Source organism: Miniopterus schreibersii (genome assembly GCF_964146895.1).
Source record: "Miniopterus schreibersii genome assembly, chromosome: 7".
In the NCBI taxonomy this organism is placed as follows: domain Eukaryota; kingdom Metazoa; phylum Chordata; class Mammalia; order Chiroptera; family Miniopteridae; genus Miniopterus; species Miniopterus schreibersii.
Window position 1 is genome coordinate 74137956 of NC_138108.1, and position 21900 is coordinate 74159855.

Sequence of the window (21900 nt, forward strand, 5' to 3'; positions counted from 1 at the left end):
GGCTCGGGAGCTGGGCGGGCGAGTGCTGAACACGGTCCCGCAGTGCTGGTGGTTTAGATGGAGAGGGAAACAGCTGTCGGCGCGCCTGGGCCCACGGATCCAGGGGTCAGAGCAAGAAGAAGAAAAACAAACCTGTAAAGGGCACCAGAAGCTTTCCACTCTATTTACTAAAGTAAATTATTTCAGCAGAAAGGGAGCCTAGACCAGGAAAGTGAGGTTTGCATAACTCAGTATTTCCCCAAACCTGATTGTGGGCCAGAAAACCTGGAGGTGTGGCTTCAATTCAAGTTGCCAGTACTCTCCCTAGAAATTCTGCTTTAGGAAATTTGGATTGGGACTAAGGGACATATATATATATATGAAATTTATCTTCACTGGAAGATATGCTTTCCATTACTTTTCAGAGAGAATGGAAGGAGGAGAGAGAGAGACACATGTTGATTGGCTGCCTCCTGCATGCACCTGAACCAGGAGCCTGCAACTGAGGTACATGACCTTGGCTGGAATCGAAACCAGGACCCTTTAGTCCACAGGCCAACACTCTAACCACTGAGCCAAACTAGCTAGGTCATATTTATATATTTTATTTATTGTTTGACTAATACACCAGGTCATTGTTATAACCAGGCACGTTTTTAAATCACTACTCCGTTGATGAAGGGGAAAGCCCACTAACGACAATAGAATGGGAATGAACACCTGTTCAGTCCCATTTTGTGCAAGATTGTGCTAAGTTCTTTATTTTTCTTTAGTAAATTATAGCCTCATTTTACAGATGAAGCAACTGAGCCACAGAGAAAGCAAATCAGCTCAAGGTGTCATAGCAAGGAAATAGCAGACCAGAAACTCATACCCTGTTCCTTTGTCTACTCTATTCTGTCTTCGGGACAGAATCAATTATGCCACCATTAATTGCTTCCATCAAATTAAAGAAGGATACTATTAGGTGTAGTGATTTTCCTTTGAGTTTAGCAACTTTTAATGTTTTAGCTTCATGAACACATCTAGATTGTAAATCGAAAACCCCTGTAGCCTTATCAGTAGAAAGGTCGCATTGTATATATTGAAAATCCCATCATCCGTTTCCATGCTGAGCCGAAGCGGTGTGATTTCCTCGCTGGCAGGCCATTTATCACTCCCCACCGGCCATCAATAATTGATTAGGGAGATTGGATTCAGCACAATGCAGATCAGCTCGTTTTAAAGACCTAGAGTGCAGTTTGTGTCAAAATGTGGTAACCTCTGGATCACCCAGCTTTCTCATCTCTGGGGCGTATCCCTTATTTCCTTCATACCAGAGAGGAAGAAAGAAATGGGCAGACGGGAAAACAACTGGCTGGCTTTGTTCATGTCAACGCTCCTAAAATAACTTGCTCCTTGCCATTTGGGATTCTCGCCCTTACCTAAAAACAAAGGACATGCTTTAGATGAAGGAGCCAACCCCGCCGGCTTCTTAACACAGAGCCTCTGAGCTGTGGCCCATATTCCCGGGAAGAAGAGGCAGAGTCTCACCCAGCCTGGTCCCTTCTCTCTTCAAGAGCCGTCAGCATCTTCTCTTTCCCCGTTTCCCTTTTCCAGAGGACACCAGGTGCTGAGCAGCACTGTCGCCAGCTTCAATGTTGACCCTAAAGACAGTGCAGAGGCCACTTGGTTTAAAGCGTCACACCTGAGAAACAGGGAGTAAATGCGACAAGCTCGAGCGGCTGCAATCACTGTGAGCTCAGCAACTCCTTCCTGGGAAGCTCCAGGGGTTTCTGGTCCTGATGCCTCTCTTAAAAAAAAAAAAGAAAGAAGAAAGAAAGAGAGAGAGGGAAAGAAAGAAAAGAAGGAAGGAAGGAAGGAAGGAAGGAAGGAAGGAAGGAAGGAAGGAAGGAAGGAAGGAAGGAAGGAAGGAAGGAAGGAAGGAAGGGAAAGAAAGGTTTCTGATCCCTGTTTTAGTCCTGCATTGAGAGAATGTTCTTCCCATTTTATGGCACTTCTTTGTCACAAATGTCTGAAGATGCAACTAACACAGAACGATATGGGCCTCCTCGTGGTCTCAGGTGGGCACTTGCTGCTCTGAGGTGTCCCTGTCGGATAAGCTGGAGAAGGAAGGAGAGTAACTCACACTGAAGGTCTCATGTGCAGCAGGGAGTGTTTTAAACGGGATAGCTGATCAATTCCTCACAGTAGTTCTAGAAGGTAGGTACTTTCAAAAAATCGTTTCCAAATCAAAAATGATTCAACTAAAGCTACTCACTATTACCCAGAATGTGAACAAGGTGGGGATAGGCCTAGAACCTGCACCCGGTGGGTATAGACCTAGAACCTGCACCCTCTCACTGGACTGGGCATTTCCCCTGCTGCTCTGATCACCGCTGCACCCACTCCAGGGACCTGTTCTTCGTGTTGAAAGATTATCTCTTGGAATTTCTTCTCGCTTGGTCAATGTTCCCATGATTATAATAAGGGAGAAGTCCTTGACTTTGATTGTAAAGTAAAGTGTCTTTTCCTCAAAGACTTAAGTTCACTTCATATATCTGTGTGGCTGATGGTAGGAATCAGGTGGTGTAGGGCTGGGACATACTTCCACCCTCCTCCCCTTACCTGTCCCTCCAGCTTCCTTTCTCTTCATGACAAGAGCAGAGGCCATCACTACCTGCACTCCCCCCCCCCACCAGATCAGATCACAGCTGGCTGGCTGCCTCCAGTCACATTTTCTCTCTATCTCAGCAAAAATGAGCTGTGTGTATAAATAATGATAAAAGAAAGGCTTAGCATCTTTCAACGTATGCACCTTTACAGAAATGAACAAACTTTTGAGCTCAGAGATGCCTAAGGCATTTTAAATAATTTATTTCTCTCACCTAGGCAGGAAGAGACATTATATTATGACTTCCAATTTTGTTCATTTTTGCTTTTCTATCACCAAAGGCCTAAGTTCCCCCTTGATGCCCTCCTGGAACTCCAATAACGTTCATAGAACATACAAGCACTTTCAAAGAGGTAAAGATAATGCTCACTCCTGAAGCGCCTTGCAGATGCACATCCTTCCCGCTCCCCTTCTCTAGCCTCTGATAGACGCATAATGCACACCGCCAATGACTAAATGACCAATGCCTCACTTTGAAGGAGGCGGATCTCACTCCGAACCTTTAACTATCATAAACCTCAAGGAAGATCTGTTTCCTATACTTTTAAGGAGGGGAGAAAGCATTCAGTGTTAGAAACAGAACTTTGTGCATCTGAAAACACGAACAGCAAACAAGAAATTAACTTTGGCTGTCTCTCTCCATTTAAAAGGATGAAATATATCTAAAAATTCATATAAAATGTAGAATGAAATAAGTCAGAATAATATGAAGTATAGGTTAAATTATGAGCAAAATATAAATGTCAAACAAATTATACCAATAACAAACACAAGTGACCCCAGGGAAATCAAATGAGAAAGGAGATGAAACTTCTTTGTAACATTATTAGAAAGCATAATTGAACGTTCAATTAACAGGCTCCCAGTAGGTATTGGAGCTCGTATGAAAAACCGAGGTTTGAGAAATGAAAGATATGTCACTTCTGCTGAAAGGGTTCATAAGCATGTAAGGGAGGAAGACACAATATAAGAAATTATAATGATGGGTGATGGATGAAATGCGGGGGTGTATGCAGAATATACATCACAATCTCTAACAGTCTAGAGAGAATAAGACAAATTTTGCAAAAGGAGGCACTTGAGAGATTTGTTTATTTATTTATTTGTTAGGAGAGAGAGAGAAACATCAATGTGAAAGAGGAACATCGATCGGTTGCCCTCCGTATGTGCCCCAACTGGGGACTGAACCCACAACTCAGGCATGTGCCCTGACCGGGAATCAAACCGGCAACCTTTAGGCACATGGGGCGATGCTCCAACTGAGCTACTCCAGCCAGCGAGAAGCTTTTTTATGAAAAAGGAAGCGTACAAGTAAAAAGAAGATGAGTTAGAGATCATTCCAGGAAGAAGGAATAGCAGGTGCATGAGGCCAAAACATGTGACAGTAGAGTGCCTTTAAAGAGAACTTTACATTTTTACTTGTAGCTAACCATAAACTTACCATACAATCCAGCAATCGCACACTTAGCTATTTATGTTAGTTGTTTTGAAACTTGCACACAAATATTTGTAGTGGCTTTGTTCACAATCACAAAAAAACTAGATGAAATTAAGATGCCTTTCAATAGGTAAGCAGCTGGACTGTGTCCACCCACCCTGCACTGGGTTACCACTTAGAGATAAAATGAAATAAGCTGTTAATTCACACAAGGACATGGGTGCATGAGAGAAGCCAGGTCACAAAGGATACATATTGTAGGTTTCAATTCCTGTGATACTCTAGAAAACTAAAAAAATTAGGGATAGAAATATATCAATGGTTGTCAGTGGTTTGAAGAAGAGAGTACAGAGGATCCTTAAAGTGATGAAAAAAATCTGGATGGTACCATAGCGGTGAATATATGACACTATGCATTTGTCAAAACCATAGAACTTTACAGTGCAAAGAATGAACTTTAATGTATGCAACGTTAAGCAATCAACCAGGAGGTAGGGAACCGACCAGGATGGAATGTAGGCTGTGACAAAAGAATCTATGCCAGAGCCTCATTGAAGGCGGCAGTCGAAATAGTTTCTGACCTAAGTAACTTTGGAAAGCAGTGCTTTGACTGGAAACTATAAGACTAAGAAGAAATTATGGACCTGCTTATAAACATGGTGCTCTAGTTTGTAAAGTTGCATCTCATAGGAATATGAGGTAAAACTTCTGAAACTGCTCTGCAGATACACTGGAATTGAATAAATAAGTAAATGAATGGGAGTCATGTTTCTCACTGTCAGTGACAAGTTACAAATAAGCAAGAAAAAAGGAATAGAGAAGACTCAATAACATGACTGTGGACTCATGTTTAGACACATGTCACAGATACAGAGGGACAGATATCATCACAGACACAATGTGTAGGCACAGCTTAGTATACATACATCGCCTTGCTCTGTTCATGGAGAGATCCCAGAAGCAATGACACCCAGGTGTCAATGAGCATGTCCAATGGACAGATCTTGACTTCTAATACCATTCCCCAGCAAAATAAACCAGATCTGGGGACTTTAGGTTTGGGGCAGGAATATACAAGGTGCACCTGGGCATCTTATAGTGCCCGAAAGTGATGGCAAACACAAAGACATGGTAGTCAACTTGGAAGAGCTTCCAATGGCTGGAGCTGGAACAATTTGAGGACAAAAATAAATGACAAATATCGGATTTTACCCCAATATTAAATACACATGTAATGTATACTAATGTAAATAAATGATTTAATGAAATAAATAAATGGGGGTAGGAGAAACACATCTCATGTATAGAAGGACTCCAAATGGAGCACTCTTTCCAAATGCATTTAACTTTGAACAATATAAAATAATCAGATGAAAACCAGGAGGAAGCTGGGAGTGAGGGGGGGCTGGATCGGCGGTGGTGATGCTGGGCACCGGAGCAGCGCAGGCCTCCTGCCTGGGGCGGCGAGGAAGTCCTCTTAGGAGAGGGTCTCTGCGTTCAGGTGGCCGTCTCACCATGAGAGGCTCCACATGCTGCCTGCAAACAAGAAATCAGTCCACAGGTGTTGAGGAACAGGCCAAAGAAGATGGTTTCGAACAGGTCTGAAGAGGAAAACCACAGACAAAGAAAACAGCTGAATTATAAGTAAGTTTTTAAAAGGCTTTGTGTGCATTTACCTCACAAATATTTGTTGTGCACCTGTACACAGGTGAGGGTCTATTTTAAGAAGTTTGGCTCATCAGCGAGTCTAACAGATAAAAGTTTCGTCTCTAAACAGAGCTTACATTCATTGTAGTGGAATAACAGAGATAATATAAAAGTAAATAAAAATAGCAATTACAGGTTTTAAAAGCACTATAAAGAAATTATTATGGTGACATTTGAGCTGAAACTTAATGGGTAAGTTTTAGGAGCTCATTCCAATAAAGGGGGCAAAGAGCACGTGGTTTGTTGTGTTCAACGTTTTAGGCAGAGACAAGAAATGAGCTCAATCCTCACAACAAACATTATTTAATTAAATACTCAAAACAGTAAGCATTATCGTTACCTCCTTTTTATAGATTAGGAAATTCAGGGTTAGCCATAACGTAGCTTGCACAGTCCTTGCTGTGGTCTGAATTGTGCGCCCTCAAAATCCATATGTTGAAGCCCTAACCCCACACTTCAGAATTTGATGGCATCGAGATAGAGGGCCTTTAAAGAGGTGATTAAGTTAAAATGAGGCCAGTAGGGTGGGCCCTCATCCAATCTGAATGGTGTCTTATTATAAAAAGAGCAAACGTGGACATACAAAGAGACATCAGGGAGGTGCTTGCACATATGGAAGACCATGCAGGGGCGCAGCCAGAAGGCAGCCGTCTGCAAGCCAAGGGGAGAAGCCTCAGAAAAGAAAAAGAAAAACAATCTGCCAACAACTTGTTCTGGGACTTCCAGCCTCCAGAACCATGAGAAATAAATCCCGGTGCTTAAGCTTCCCAGTCTGTGGCCCTTTGCTATGGCAGCCCTAGCAAACCAGTACACTACTTAAGATGGTGACAGAGAAGCTAAGATCCCACTTGCTGTGATTTTAACTACTGTTGTGGATAGCACCTCCCCACAAGGTATTTCTGAACTTATTTTAGGAAGCCCCAGGGAGAATGTGTGATGTTTCAGGACTATGTCAGAGGCAAATGAACAACAGTCATGGGGGGCGATGTATCCAGTAAATACAGCTCTAGCATCAAGTACATCTGCATGACTCCATCCCAGCAACAAGTCTGAGAATTGGTGGGACACTGGGGCTGAGAAATCAGCATATTCATTGAGTACTAGGCCCTGGAGTAAAATTTCTTGGGTTTAAATCCAGGTTCCCCTACTTAAGAGTTGTATTATTAGGGGCAATTTTTCTCTAAATTTTCTTGTCTGTAAAATGGCAGTAACAATAGTTCCAGCCACAAGGTGGGTGTGAGATTTATGAACAAATGAAATGTAATTAGAACAGTCCCTGGTTCGTTGTAAACACTCAGTAAACATGAGCTAATGGTATTTATAAAGCAGCAACCTGAGCCTATTGATAGAATCGGAAATGGGGGGGGTGGGTTGTTCTCTTGTTTCGTCACTTCTATATATGCAAGACCTGGTAGGTCTGAAGAAATGGTTGAATCTTACCAATTCGAATGAATCTTACCTAAACTTCATGAGATACTAATTAGAAAGCACATTTTAAAAATGAGGCCTAAAAATCATGAGACTAAGAAATATGATTATTCAGTACTTTTCCATATCTGTCACTACTATGTAATTTTCCCTTTGTCCAAAATGCTGCCCAAAGCCTCCAAATGGAAGGGCACTGCCTGTGGCGGTGGTGGCTTGTCTCTAGGTCAAATGGAGAGAGCTGTGCACGGAGTTATCTGGAAAGGTTGGCCCTCAGGCAGCAAATTCTCCTCTTATGCTTTGCCTTTCCCAGGAATCGAGGGAAAAATGAAGCAGTGCAGACTTGCTACCAACTTTCCTGTATAATCAGTTCAGGCAAAGAACACCCTCCTCACCAGCAAGGTCAGCCTCTGCAAGTTCAAAAGCTTTCTGAGAATAGTCTGAGCACCCCCTGGGAGCAGATATAATCCCACCTCTCAGGTGGTAGAACTACCTAAAGTGACAAAAAAATAAAGTTTTTGAGACCAAAGGGACACACACCAGCTAATTGCTAGGAGCCTGAGAGCAGGCATGCGGATGAACTGTTTGAGGTCTGACAAGTGTTTCATAAAGGTGAGCTGGCTCTGTGTGTGCACCTTGAGAAAGTGTGGCTGCCAAAAATGTTCCTTTCCTCTGATGATTAACAGGGTTATTATTTATTCTTTCTGTGATTACCCTTGAATAAGTGACACAGATCCTTTGTCATCAGAAGAAACACTGTTTTCACATTCCAGGGAGAACACAAGAAGGGTTTAATTACTATCCACGGCATCTGTTTATTTGAGGCTCCTTATGAATAATCATGTAAACCAACATATCCAGATGGCCAGGCTCTCTTGCTACTATTTCCTTTCCTTCCCTTCTCATGATTAAAGACATTTTATTTTATATCCAGAAAAGTCACCTTTTGAAAGACCCTTGGGGACGTGGCTCCAAATGCAAACCTTAGAAACAGGAGAGCACACAGCACCCATGCTGACCAGTTGGCGAACACCTGCCTCACTCTAGTAGTTTGTTACTGGATAATTAAATATTTTGGCAAAATCATACCTTTGACACAAAATGGAAACTGTGTTTACCTGTGCATCAGAGGCAGGAGGGCTCTGACTAGATGATATACAATGATATCTGATGAGAAGTAACCTGCATATCATTTGCTCGGTTAAGACTCAAATAACCACAAAAGTTATAAAACTATCACTAATTCATATTGGTACAGAAGACATACCTCAAGCTGTTTTCTAAATAACACACAAGCCATAGCGCATTACTTGGTGCCTTTCTAATGGAAAGATGGAAGGGCTTGTTCATGATCAAACACATTCAGGAAATATTGTCTGTCATATATGTCACAGAGATTCACGAAAAGGCCTACGAACTTTATAGTAATTGGCTTAAACCCATTCAATATAGAATCCTAAACATTGACCTTAGAGTAATTTTTGTTGTTTTTGCTTTTAAAATAGTCCTGCAAAATGTCAGCTCTGCGGATCTCATTTGGGTAAGACTGCCTGACATACATAAGCTCACTTCTGTAGACCCCTAAGTCATATTTTATGAGGGTGCATTTCCAGCTCCAATCGTTTAGAATCGAACTTGCTCCCTTGGAAGACCATTCTGCTTTCCAAGCCAGTCACAGGGCGAAGGGCATACAGCCAAGTGTATCCGCCCAATGGACTTGGACAATTAGCCTAACTTCTATCTACTGAGGTTATTTTATGGCTTCCAGAGTAATAAAGTGCCCTATTCTTAATGAGGCACCAATAACAGCAGTTGCTTCCTACACAAGCTAAAGATTAACAACAGGGCCCGGGCAGATTTACAGGGCAGGTTATTACACCCTGAAAATAAGAGGGTGTTACTAATTCTCTTTCCCTTGCTTTAATAGACGGACAGCTTCCTGGGCTCCAGGGAGCTTCACAACACAAATAGCTCTTCAAATAAACCACCTGGGAGCAGGAAGCTCAGAGGGATTTTGAGGGGGATCTTTTTTGCCTAAATAACTACTTTATGCCCCGAGCTACCTGAAATATCTAGGTTTAATATTAATCCTAAGAAACATTTTTAAAAGATTAAGGTAGACTAGGTATCGTTGACGTAATTTCAATAGTGTAATCTCATAATAGAATAATTCGTGGTCATCTGATAATGATTTCCAACCCTTGTTGCAACCTAACATTTGATTCTGGGAGTTTTTGAATATACAGGACATTACACTGATCTAGTTCAAGGTTCCAAACAGATTCTGGGGGGAAACATACATGGTGCTAAATGAGCTCCTCCTCTCGAGATATTCACGTGTTCCCCTTCCCATCCTGGTGTCAGGGTCATGCTGTAATGCGGACAGGAGGGCACGTCAGTGACCAGGGGTGTTCGTGAGGCAGGGCAGCAATGTAAGTAGTGGTTGGGGGAGGGACCTGGGCTGGCTGCCTGCACTGAATTCTGGCTCTGCTGCTAACAAGAATTAGCGTCAACTTCTCTGAGTCTCGGTTTGCTTATCTGTTGAATGTGTTAAAATATTTAAAATTATTGTTAACAAGAATAACACCATATCTTATTCCATATGTTCAGTAGGAGGGCTTGATAAGCTAGTAGATGTAAAGAGCTTTAACAGTGTCTGGCATAAACCAAACTGTCAATAAACACTAATTTCTTGGCATTTACCCCTAATTTAATTCTTGAAAAGCCTTACTGAAGTAGGTATCACAATGCCCTATTTATAAAGATGTAGAAATTCAGGCAGGTTGTCACTTTTCCATAGTCAAATAGTAGAGCTAAGATTCAAATCTATTTTCTCTAACTCCAAAAACCCCGACTGTATTCACAATACTGAACTATATCCATTTGAATCCTGTGACACTTAGTGACTGACATACTTCCTCTTTCTAACTCTATTCTAGGGACATTAACAACAACTTCATAAATTAATATATGGTTGCACAGAATCCAGAAACCAGGCACACTTAGTGATACTGCATCATTGATTAGAAGAGTTACTTAGGAGCTGAGGAGTCTAACCTTGTACAGTTGACCCTTGAACAACACATGTGAGAACCGCACAGGTCCACTTATATGCGGATAGTTTTTCAATAGATACAGTAAATGTATTTTCTCTTCCTAATAATTTTCTCAATAACATTTTCTTTCCTCCCACTTACTTTATTGTAATAATGCAGTATATAATACATATGGCATGCAAAATGTGCGTTAATGGGCCGTAAGTATCCGTAAGTCTTCCGATCAACAGTAGGCTCTTAGTACAGTCAGCCCTCCACATCCTCGGTTTCCCAGCCCCAGATGTACAGTCGATTGAATCTGCAAATACAAAATTTGCAGATGCAAAAAGCTGACTGTGGTTAAGTTTAGGGGAGTCAAAACTTATATGAGAATTTTCAACTGCACGGGTGGGGGTCAGAGTCCCCAACCTCCGCATTGTTCAAGGGCCAGCTGTGTATGAAGTGCTTTCATCATGGTAACAGCACCTCTTTCTTCTTTCTCACCTATCTGGGCCACATGGGAGTTTGGCCTTTCTCAGGTCCCCTATCGCAGGGCACCAGCTTCTGTGCTTTGAAATCCCTCCCTGCATTTGCACTGAGGTTGTTCTCTCATTTTTCTGTTCCAGGGAAACGTTGGCTCCTTTGATGGTGGCCTGGGCTCAAGAGCATTTCAGTTGGCCTGCCTAACATTTGCTAGAACTGCACCGAGGTCTAGGTTGCTTCTATCTGATTTCCTTCCACTCAGCCTATTTTCTCTTGCTTCCTTTGCCTGCCTTCAGTAGGGGTCAGACTTGCATGATGGTTTGTCAGTTCGCTCAGGTTCTCCCGGTATCATGCCCATTTTATTTCAAAAGCATTTTCCCTAATTCATGTCTTGTCTATTTAATTCCATCTTGGCTTCTGCTTTTCAGAGGACCTGGTGAACACATGGATGAACCTCGTAATACATTGCAAGACAGTAACTTGCTACCTCAATTCTAGCTTCCATTCTCTTCTAAACATCTTCATAGCCATTAGTGTTTATAAAAAAGAGTACAGCTGTCCAAAAGGGCAATAGCCACATTGTATATACATGTTCAATGCCAACGATACAGTTTACAGTTAAAGTGACTTTTCATAAAGGGAGAAAGGAAGGACGTGAGGAAGGAAAGAAGGGGAAAAATATATTTATTGAGTGTCTGCTATGTCCCAGGGGTACTATTCTGATAGAACATTTTGTTTCAATTCCAAAGGAATCTTGTAATTCAGATTTGCACACGAGATTGAAAAAGTATAAGTACCATATGAGGAACTTCAGAATCAGAGAGGCAGAGAACTCAGAATTTCAACCCTGGCTTCTTTAGTCTTGTGCTCATTGTTGTATCTCATAAAGACACTGAAATACAGTATTTTCTGCTGTATTTTAAATATATTTTTCAGATATAACTGAATATAATTATCTGAACATGCACACAAATGTCTATACCCACAAACAGTGAGATATCCATATATATCCATATATATATGGATATATACACACAAACCCATAGTTGAAGGGTAATATGATTATAAACATATGCATGTATGTATATAAACATATAAATAGATAAAGACACAGATAAATAAGCACGTCCACAGATTCTGCATATAAAGTTTTCCTTTGTGTCATTTGGGGTTTGATTTATGCAAAGCCATGGCCTATATTACCATTAGGAACTTTTGTTACAATGAAATAATCTGTTCCTACTAAATCAGGATTTAATGTGTAGGAAGCTGAGGATGTCAATGAAGACAAAGTATCAATAATGCCTGGTGGGGTTCCAATCTATATGTGAGCTCCACTCAATTCTGCTAATGCCATTAGGTGTGTAGGTAAGAGTGGGTCAGATTCCCATGGACAGCACAGGAAGCCAATAGCTCAGCCTAGGAAGCCGACACTCTTCTACTGGGTCCTGCCAAAATCTGTGCTAGTCTCTGTCAAGGCAACCAGGCTTGCTAGTAGATTAGATCATCCAAAAATTCTAGAAAGAAACAATTGTGAAGAAGGTAGAATTGGTCTGAATAACAATTTCCTGTGTACTGAAAGCCCCTATATATTTGAAATAGTACTAAGAGCTTTGAACACATGATCTCTCATTTCATAGCATGTCCAAATCACCCTGCTACTAAGTAGTTGCTCCTGGAACTGCTTTCTCGAACATGTAGGTCACAGAAACCTGCCTCTGAAGTGCTGACACCTGTCACTCATCTTTCTTTTTCTTGACAATCCACCTTGATCCCATCTCCATTCTTAATTATCATCAGTGGCTCTCCCTTCGTCCCACAAACATACACACTCAGTCCCATTATTTTTATATTATTCTGATATGCATAATGTCCTGAGCCCCTAAGGGAATCATCCAAGTTCACCTCTGAATGGAGAATTAGGCTCGTTGCATCCTATGTGCTCATCAGCAGTGGTGGCAACAGGTCCTCTGGAGGCCGCCGTGGCTCATGCTGGCCCCCTGAAGAAGTAACTGGCAGGCTGTGTCTGGGTGTCCCCGTGGCTGGCTGAGCTCCCCTTCAGTGGCCTGCATGGAAACAGTCACTCTGCAGTCCTCTGGCCTGGGGTCACTGGCTGTAAATGTGATCGAGCAGTTGGGACTCAGATTAAAGCAATAGTTACATCCAGGCAAGTCACTCTGAATAACACGGGTGCCAAACTCTTCCGTAATCAATCGTAAAGATGAATGATGGGTGGTGGACTCAAATCTGGGTGACAAGGGGGTGACTAAAGAGGGTGACTTCCATGTACAGCAGAGAAGGAAGGCGTGAGGCATGCCTGGTATTCTGTCTGTGGGGCAGCAGGCACAGACTCGGGCCTTTGTGAGGGGAGGATCTGAGATAGGAAAGAAAATAGTTATTAACCGAGCACTGCTATCTAGCCAGGCATCGCAAGCCTGACTTAATCTTCACACGGCTTTATTCACTCACTCGTCAGCTCCCTCCGTGGTGCTGTAACTCACACTGTTCTAGGCACTGGAGATTTAATTGAGAAAGAAACAGAAAAGGTCTCAGTATTGTGGAGCTTATATGTGGGAGTTAGGAGGAAGGAAATAAATGCCTAAATAAATAAGATGATTTCAAAGAGCAATAAATGTCGCAAAACGGTAACATAGAGAGCTGTGCCAGAATGGGGTTATGAGAACGGTCGCTTTTTATTGAGTGCTTAGGGCAGGCAATTCTGAGGAGAGGACACCTTAGCACAGACTTGAGTAATGGGAAGACATGCAGCCCCGCGTGAAGATCTGGAGGGAGAATGTTCCCAGCAGAAGAATTAGCAAAGCAAAGGTGCTGGCCGTGGGAATGATGAAGGATGACTGAGGTAAGAGTCCTGGGATGAAGGACAAGCTTCACTGGCTCAGCTAGGGCATTTATTATCAAGGTAAAATATTTGTATCCTAATCTTAATGTGATAAAAATCCACTGGGAGATTTCAAAAATAGGGAGTGGCAATGATATGATTCACGTGTATTGAAATCCTTCAGGCCATTATGGGGTAATGGATTATGGACGACTAGCCCATTTATACATAATGAAACACTGTGGGGAGAAGCCAGTGTCATTTCAAAAGTTACACAGATATTAAAAAGCAGAGCTGGGATTTAAACCGAGGAAAGGCTCGGCTCCGTAAGTAAAGGGGATATTATCTCCTTTGCGGCTTTTGCCAGGGCACCAACTGGACATAACCTTGAATTATCAACTAATGTAATGAGTTGGTTTCTTTTCCTATTGAAGGCATTGGTCAAAATTTATAAAAGTTTTTTCCCCCCCTTTTTTTTAAAGTACAGGGCACAGTATTTTGAAGCTGCTATCAACACCTTTACCTTAGTACAAAACATTTATTTGTATTACTATTTAATTCCTGATGCCTATTAGATTTCATTCCACCTGATTTTGTACACAAGCAGTCCACTCTGTTTTTATCTTGCTCTCCTTATTGTGTGATTGAGAAATGGGAATGAAATTGGGAATGGAGCTCTGGTCCTGTGCTCAGTTTGAAAAAAAAATTGGATTTTTATGAGTTGGCTCTAGGGTAAGAATTTTCAATCCTTTGAAGACACTGTGTGTTAATGAAATGTAAATTTATAAATAAGTAGCTTATTCATGCTTCTTGCTATAATAGATTAGCTTGTAGCACACCAATCTTCTACCAAAAACAAAATTAAATTCAGGCTAAAATGCAAAGCACATCTGCTTGAAGACATTGTAGAGCTATCAAGGTATCCAGAACCTGAGACCAATATTCCGGAATAAAGCACAGGAATGTGATCCCAATAGTCAGAGTCAGTCTTTCTCTCGAGACATTTGAAGAGGTGACATCAATCTTAAACTCACTTCTTCAGAGAAGAGAAAAAAAGGGAAACAATTTTTAGCTCATTTTGCAGACCAAAAATATCTTAATATGAGAACTTCATGAAGTTATAACAAAGGAAAAAATTTCAAATCAGTCTCTCATGAATGTAGATACAAACACACTAAACAAAATGTTAGCAAACCATACCCAATAATTAATAAATAATCAAATGCCATACATATAAAATACTAAAGCTTAGGTACAGTAATCTCTGTTATTTGTAGTATCACTTTCCATCATTTCAGTCACTCATGGTCAATACCAATCTAAAATTTTATTTTATTTTTTTAATTAATTTATTTTTTTAAATGTATCTTTATTGATTTCAGAGAGAGGAAAGGAGAGGGAGAGAGAGAGAGAAACATCAATGATGAGAGAGTCATTGATCGAGCCCGCAACCCGGGCATGCGCCGTGACCGGGAATCGAACCCCAATCGCCTGGATCCTAGGTCGACGCTCAACCACTGAGCCATGCCCAGCCAGGCCAATCTAAAATTTTAAAGGAAAAAGTCCAAAAATAAGCAATTCATGACTTTTAAATTGCACACAGTCCGACCAGCATGATGAAATCTTGCATCATCCTGCTCCATCCTGCCCAAATGCAAGTCATCCCTTGATCTCGGGCATACACCATCCTACCGTCATCACTTAGTAGCCGTCTCAGTTATCAGATTTACTGTGGGAGCATCTCAGTGCTTGTGTTCAAGTAACCCTTATGTTATTTAATCACAAAGTGTAAGGGTAGCAATGCTGACACCTTGGATATGCTGAAGAGAAGCCATAAAGTACTCCCTTTAAGTAAAAAGGGGGAAGTTCTTGAGTTATTAAGATATTTTTTGAGTGAGGGGGAAAAACACAATCACATAACTCTTATTACAGTATATTATAACAATTGTTCTATTTTATTATTTGTTATTGTTAGTTTTCTACTGTGCCTAATTTATAAACTTATAAATTAAATGTATCATAAGTATGTAGTATAGGAAAAAACATAGCATACATAGGGTTTGATACAAACTGCTGTTAGTTACAAGAATGCATCCCCCGTGAGTAAAGAATGATTACTGTAGCTAAAATGTGTACCAATAATACAAGGTTGGTTTGAATTTCAAAGTTATCAGATTCTCTCAGGTGATTATCTCAATAAAGGAGGAAATCGTACAGAATCAACTTAAATAAAGTATAGATCTAAATGTGAGTGATAAAACCATAAAGGTTCTAGAAGACAGAACATGATAATCTTTTCATGACCATTGGGTAGGCACAAAATAAGCAATAACCATGAAAAAAAATAGTGATAAATTAGACTAGTTAAAACCAAGAACTTTTGTTCATTGAAAAGCTGTCTAAAGAGTGGGAAGGCAAGGCAAGCCACAGAATAGAGGGAGATATAAGAAATACATATCTTTGACAAAGCTCTTGACTCCACAATATATAATGAAGTCCTATAGATCAATAAGAAAGGGAATTAAGGAAAATGCAAATAAAATACAAACATAAGACTTGGACATGTCACAAAAGGACATACGCAAATAGCCAATAAACATGTTAAAATGTGAGCAACCTTCTCATTCATCAGGACATACAAATAATATTCACAATAAAATATTATCATACAGTCATCCAAATGGACAAAAGATAGGTAAGTATTGGCAAAAATATGAAGCAACAGCCGTTCTTATACTTTGCTGGCTGAAGTAACATTTTAATGTAATTACCCTGGAAGTTGTTCTACCTATTAAAGTAGAACAATACAGCACATAACTCAGCGTTTCCATCCCTAAGGATGTACCCAGTAGAAATGTGTACCTACATATATCAAAGGATATGTACAAGTATGTTTACAGCAATACTGTTTTTAATAGCCCCACATTGCTAACAGCTTCGTTATTCCACAAAATGAGAATGGATAGAAAAACAGAGCTACACTCATACACTGGAATATCACACAGCAAAGGGAATGAACTACTGCTACTCACAAAAACATGGATAAATATAAAAAATACACTGCTGAATGAGAAAAGTCAGAGCTAAAAGAATACATACAGTGCCCGGCCGGTGTGGCTCAGCAGTTGAGCATCGACCTAGGATCCAGGCCATCGGGGTTCGATTCCCGGTCAGGGCACATGCCCGGGTTGCGGGCTTGATCCGCAGTGGGGGACGCGCAGGAGGCAGCCGATCAATGGCTCTCTCATTATTGATGTTTCTATCTCTCTCTCTCCCTCTCCCTTCCTCTCTTTGAAATCAATAAAGACATACTAAAAAACTAATAAAATAAAAAATACATACAGCAAAAATGTATCTGTGGAAATAGAAGTCAGCGAAGTGTTTATCTTTGGGAGAAGTCATGGCTGGAAAGAGCCGGGGGGTGGGATCAGGAGTGTGGGCAGCACTCTGGTCTCCGCTCCTTGCAGCTCTGTGCACGTGCATTCCCCTTGTAAGAACCCGTCCGGCTGCTCCCCAGGGCTTAGTGCTCATGCTGCACGTCTGCTGCAGATGGCTGTCACTAGCTCTGGGGTCCTCTTCTTTCCGGAACCAAGGCAGAAGGAGTACCCCCTTTCTTGATTTTGCCTGTCTTGTAGTGGAAGGAAAAGCGAGCAAGGCACAATCACATGCACCCTGCTGCCTCCAGTGCTCGGGGACGAGTGGGCCACTTCTATTTACATGTCATGACCTAAGCAAGTCAAGGACACCCTTGATGCCAAAGGGGCAGCAAGCGCTCTTGTTCCACTGGGCTGGGGAGGAAATATTTTGACAAATACTACATTTTCCCCCAATGACTTTACTTTGGCAGAGTGATTTCACATACTTAAATACCAACCTGTTTCTTTCTTGATAAATGTAAAGCATTCAATTGAAACAAGACCAAAAAAAAATGAGTTTTAAGAATTCACTAAAATCCTCAAAGAAATTATATGAAATTGATTGCAAATAAAACTGCTTGTAAATCTGTTCAGTAGGATTTCTCTTGTAGCAAGGTTTACAAATGCCCAGACAATTCATGTCTCTCATCTATCTGCCTAAGCTAAATTACTAATCGTACTGAATTGCAACTTTGGAGCTATTTTGAAATCTACTTTTGTTCTGACCCCAGAGGTATTATTTGCAAAACTGCTGTAGAACATTTTAATTGGGTAAATAGACCATTTCCTCACCCCCCAAAATGATCAGAGTAAATATTCACATATATATCCATTTTAAATGCAAATTATTCAGATTAGATTATTTGCAGTTGAACTCCTTTAGACCATGTGTAGTTTAAAAAACAAGTTTGAAGCCTGGCAGCGTGGCTCAGCGGTTGAGCATCGACCTAGGATCCAGGAGATCGCAGTTCGATTCCCTGTCAGGGCACATGCCCAGGTTTCGGGCTCGATCCCCAGTGGGCGGCGTGCAGGAGGCAGCTGATCAATGACTCTCATCATTGATGTTTCTATCTCTCTCCCTCTCTGTCTCCCTTCCTCTCTCTGAAACCAATAAAAACATGGTTTTAAAAAAGGAACAGCAAGCAAATTTATAACATATGGATAGTTTATTTCTGGGATGTTTCATTTAATATTTTCACACCATGATTGACTAAGTTACTGAAACCACACAAAGCAAAATCATGAATAAGAGGGTACTAGTGTACTTACCTAAATAAATTTCCCAAATCCACACAGCTATTAATCCAAAGTGCATGTGTTCTCTGACAGGCCACTCTCACTCTTTCTTGCTTTTACTTTTTACAAATGGAAACTCCAAAGTCTCATATCAGTGCTAACAATTAATAATCCACAGATTGCAGTCGCTATGCACATTAATTATCATTTCAGTTTTAATTTGAGCATGTCTTGTTTTGTGTACATTTCCCTCTGAACAGTGAAAGGAAACTTGTAAGTACATTGTGATAGGCAGGGTTCATCACCTGGTACCTTGTGAGTTGCAGTTTTTTGTAGTATCATTGATATACAAGGCTCTTCAGTGACTATGCCAAAGATAAAATGAAGGTGAGAAGAATCACAGTGGAGAAAACAAGGCAGGGGTGTGTGTGTGTGTGCGTGCGTGTGTGTGCGTGCATGCGTGTCTGTGTGTGTGTGATATGACGCACAGACTCACAGATGGGTTTGGGATACAGATCTCTGAATGGACAGATAGGAGGATGGGTTGATAACCAGCTAGTGGAGTAATTCATGCCATCAAAAGCATGATAGCTCTTTGGCTTTTCTTACTCTGCTTTAAAGCAGAGATAGAATGGAAGGACTGATGGTGGGGGTTGGAACAGCGCAGACGTTTCTCTAACTGCACCTAAGTTAGCAGGGTTTAAACTAGAAAAGAAATACCCTATGGACACTTGCTTCTGACTTCATGTTTTGGACTGTATTCCTTAATGAATAACTATTAAAACCTCAGTGTTTTTTTGTTTGTTGTTGTTTTTAATTTTTTAAAATTTTTGTTTAAAATATTACAGATGTCCCGTTTTCCCCCCAATGACCCATTCCACCCCCAGCTTTTAATATACAAGAGAAATATCAAAATATATTGAAAGAGCAATTTTAAATTATTTGTGGCTTATGTTGCAACATTATTTTCTTGTATTAGAAAGATCCCTTTGTAACGATGAATACATATTTTTTGTTAATGCACAGACCCATTTCTCCTTCTTGGCCATTGTCCATGTCTGCTGCCCTCCACAAACAATGGGACATGTGGCCGCCTCGACGTGGCCAGAGCCCACTCTCCCTGCTTGGGTGTCGCCCTACTATGCAGCTCCCTGTCCCATCCTGTCCTACTCACTCATGGGGGTTTCCTGACCCCAGCCCCCAGCAGGGCGTGTGTCTCAAGGAGCCCTTTGCGCTCCTCATGTGTTGGCAAAGGCAATTAATAAAGCAATATCTTCTGTGAAACAAACAAACAAAAAAGCCTCAGTTTTCACATGTTGCCCATTGTCTTCAGGGGCCCTGTTAGGAAGGGGGGAAACTGGACAAAGAGGAGGGGAGGAAAGAGAACTCATAATTACCGTCATCCACAAGCAAAACGCCACGCTGCAGTTGGCTCACAGCTGATGGGGTCTTTCATTTCGATCTTTCCCACACCTGTGCCACCATATGTCCGCCTCCACACAGACTCAGCACACACAATGATGTTCTCCATTATTATTGCAACGAATGACACAGCTTGTATGGCCATGATCTCAGTCTTCCCATTCAGTCTTAGAACAATATAAAAGGTCAGAGGCAAGGGATCCAAACAGACGTTTTAGTTATTTTTCCAAGGGGAAGACACAAGACTCAGATGTCTGGGTGGATGGCACTTAAAAACATTCTGATGTTCTACAGAAGAGTCAACCTTCACTTATATATGTGAAAGTAACTACTCAAATAGGAGAACATGCTGTTGTTTCATCAGAAGAGCCTGTTTTTCAAATGAGCCTTCTAACTTTCATCCATGCAGAGATTTTTCTCACTATGGAGCATTCCTACCATCTCACGGCCATGCCCAGGGGTTTCTAAAATGTTTGCACCCAGGAAGGTACAGATGACTCTAGCTGATTAGCACAGAGCTTACCAGTTCGTGACGTTTCTGTACCCTGAAACACTCATTTTTTAGAACAATTCTGTTTAGGGCCCAATATACAGATAGATTCATGTAGACATATAAATACGTAGTTTTTATGTAAGATTCTTTGATTTTAACATGTTGGCATGAACAAAATATTATATTGTTTCATTTTGGAAAGGCAATGAAAAGTCAGGAAATAGAAGGCTTCTTTTTTTACTTTGGATCTGTATTTCAATAAGCAATTACCAGTCGCATTTATTTTCATTTGCTGAGTGCATCACAGTGACAAGTGTTTTTTAAGGATTATCTCATTTAATCCCGACAGCACCCCTAGAGTTAGTGCTAGGATATTACAGCAAGATGGGTTATATTGTGGTAAATGGAGTTTAAAAATAATAAAAACTACATGAAATGTGGTGCCATATTATTAACAAGGTAATGGAATGCCCGTGAAAGCCCGTGTGGCTGACCTGGTGAAAGTCGGGGGTGGTGGGGCGGTGAGCAAGGTCAGCACAGCTGTGCCGGCCTCACGTCTGCGGGTTTAGCCTGGAGCTTGGCGCCACCTGTGGGTGGTCGTTAGTCCCAGCTGTTGAGTATCCTGGACAGTTGTCAACCTAGGGGCCTCTCAGTGAGCTGGAGCCCATTTCTTTTAGTTCTGTTCAGAGATACGGGGACTCCCTGATATTCTAACCATCTCATAAAGTAAGAATTTTAGACCATCCCTGTTGGAGAAGGTAATTGAAAGAGAATTTGATTTAGTGTCTAATTTATAATAGGTGGCAGTTTGGGACATGGTGTCACAAAATTTTAGCTTATTTGCGTTTTGAGGAGTAACTTCCCTACGTTAATGCAGCTGTTAAGAGGTGGAGACTCATGGACACAGACGACAGTGTGGTGGCTGCCGGGGAAGGGGCGGGAGAGGGATGGAGCAGGGTACACGGGGGATAAGTGGGGATGAAAGGAAGCCTGACCGGGGGCGGTAAACACACGATACAATATACAGATGGTGGATTGAAGAATTGTACACCTGAAATCTGTATAATTTTATTAACCAGTGTCACCCAGTGACAACGAGGTGGAGATGCAGTGGGAAGCCAGGCTGATCATGTCGGTAAGGTAGAAATCTGTCCCAGGACACACAGGTATAAACGCCAGAGTCTTTACAGAACCAGTGTTGGTTTACCTACCACGTCAACATTAAACTATCCAGGAGGTGAGATGAGGAAGACATTTTAAAATAACTGATGTTTAAAAATGAATAATTTGTATGACATATTTCATTTGGGAAAATTTCTCTGCAAAAATGTAACTACCATTTGTAAAGGGCTTATTGTGTTTTAAGGCCCATTGTGAAAATTTAGAGGTAAAACATGCAAAGTCTGTAATCTGATATAAATGCTTCATCTAAGAAATTGAACACTTAGTAAACTCCCAGAAAATGAACATTTCCTTCCTTCCCTCCTGTCATCCCTGAATTTTTATGTGATTTTATTTGAGCAATAATTTTCGCGAGCTGTACTTCAGCACTCCTCCTGCAGCGGAATGGCCCGTCCTGGGGGGATGACAGGACCCTGCCAGTTCGCACTAGTGTGCTCCGCAGCCGGGCTGGACTGGAGGCCTGTGTGGCTGCGAAGCCCACGGACTCTCCTAACAGTCCTGTCTGTTCCCTCATGAAGCTAATTCAGGAGCTCGCTCTAAGACACTGCAGTCTCTGTCTTTACGTAAGTCTTTACTGTCCCCTTTCAAAAGG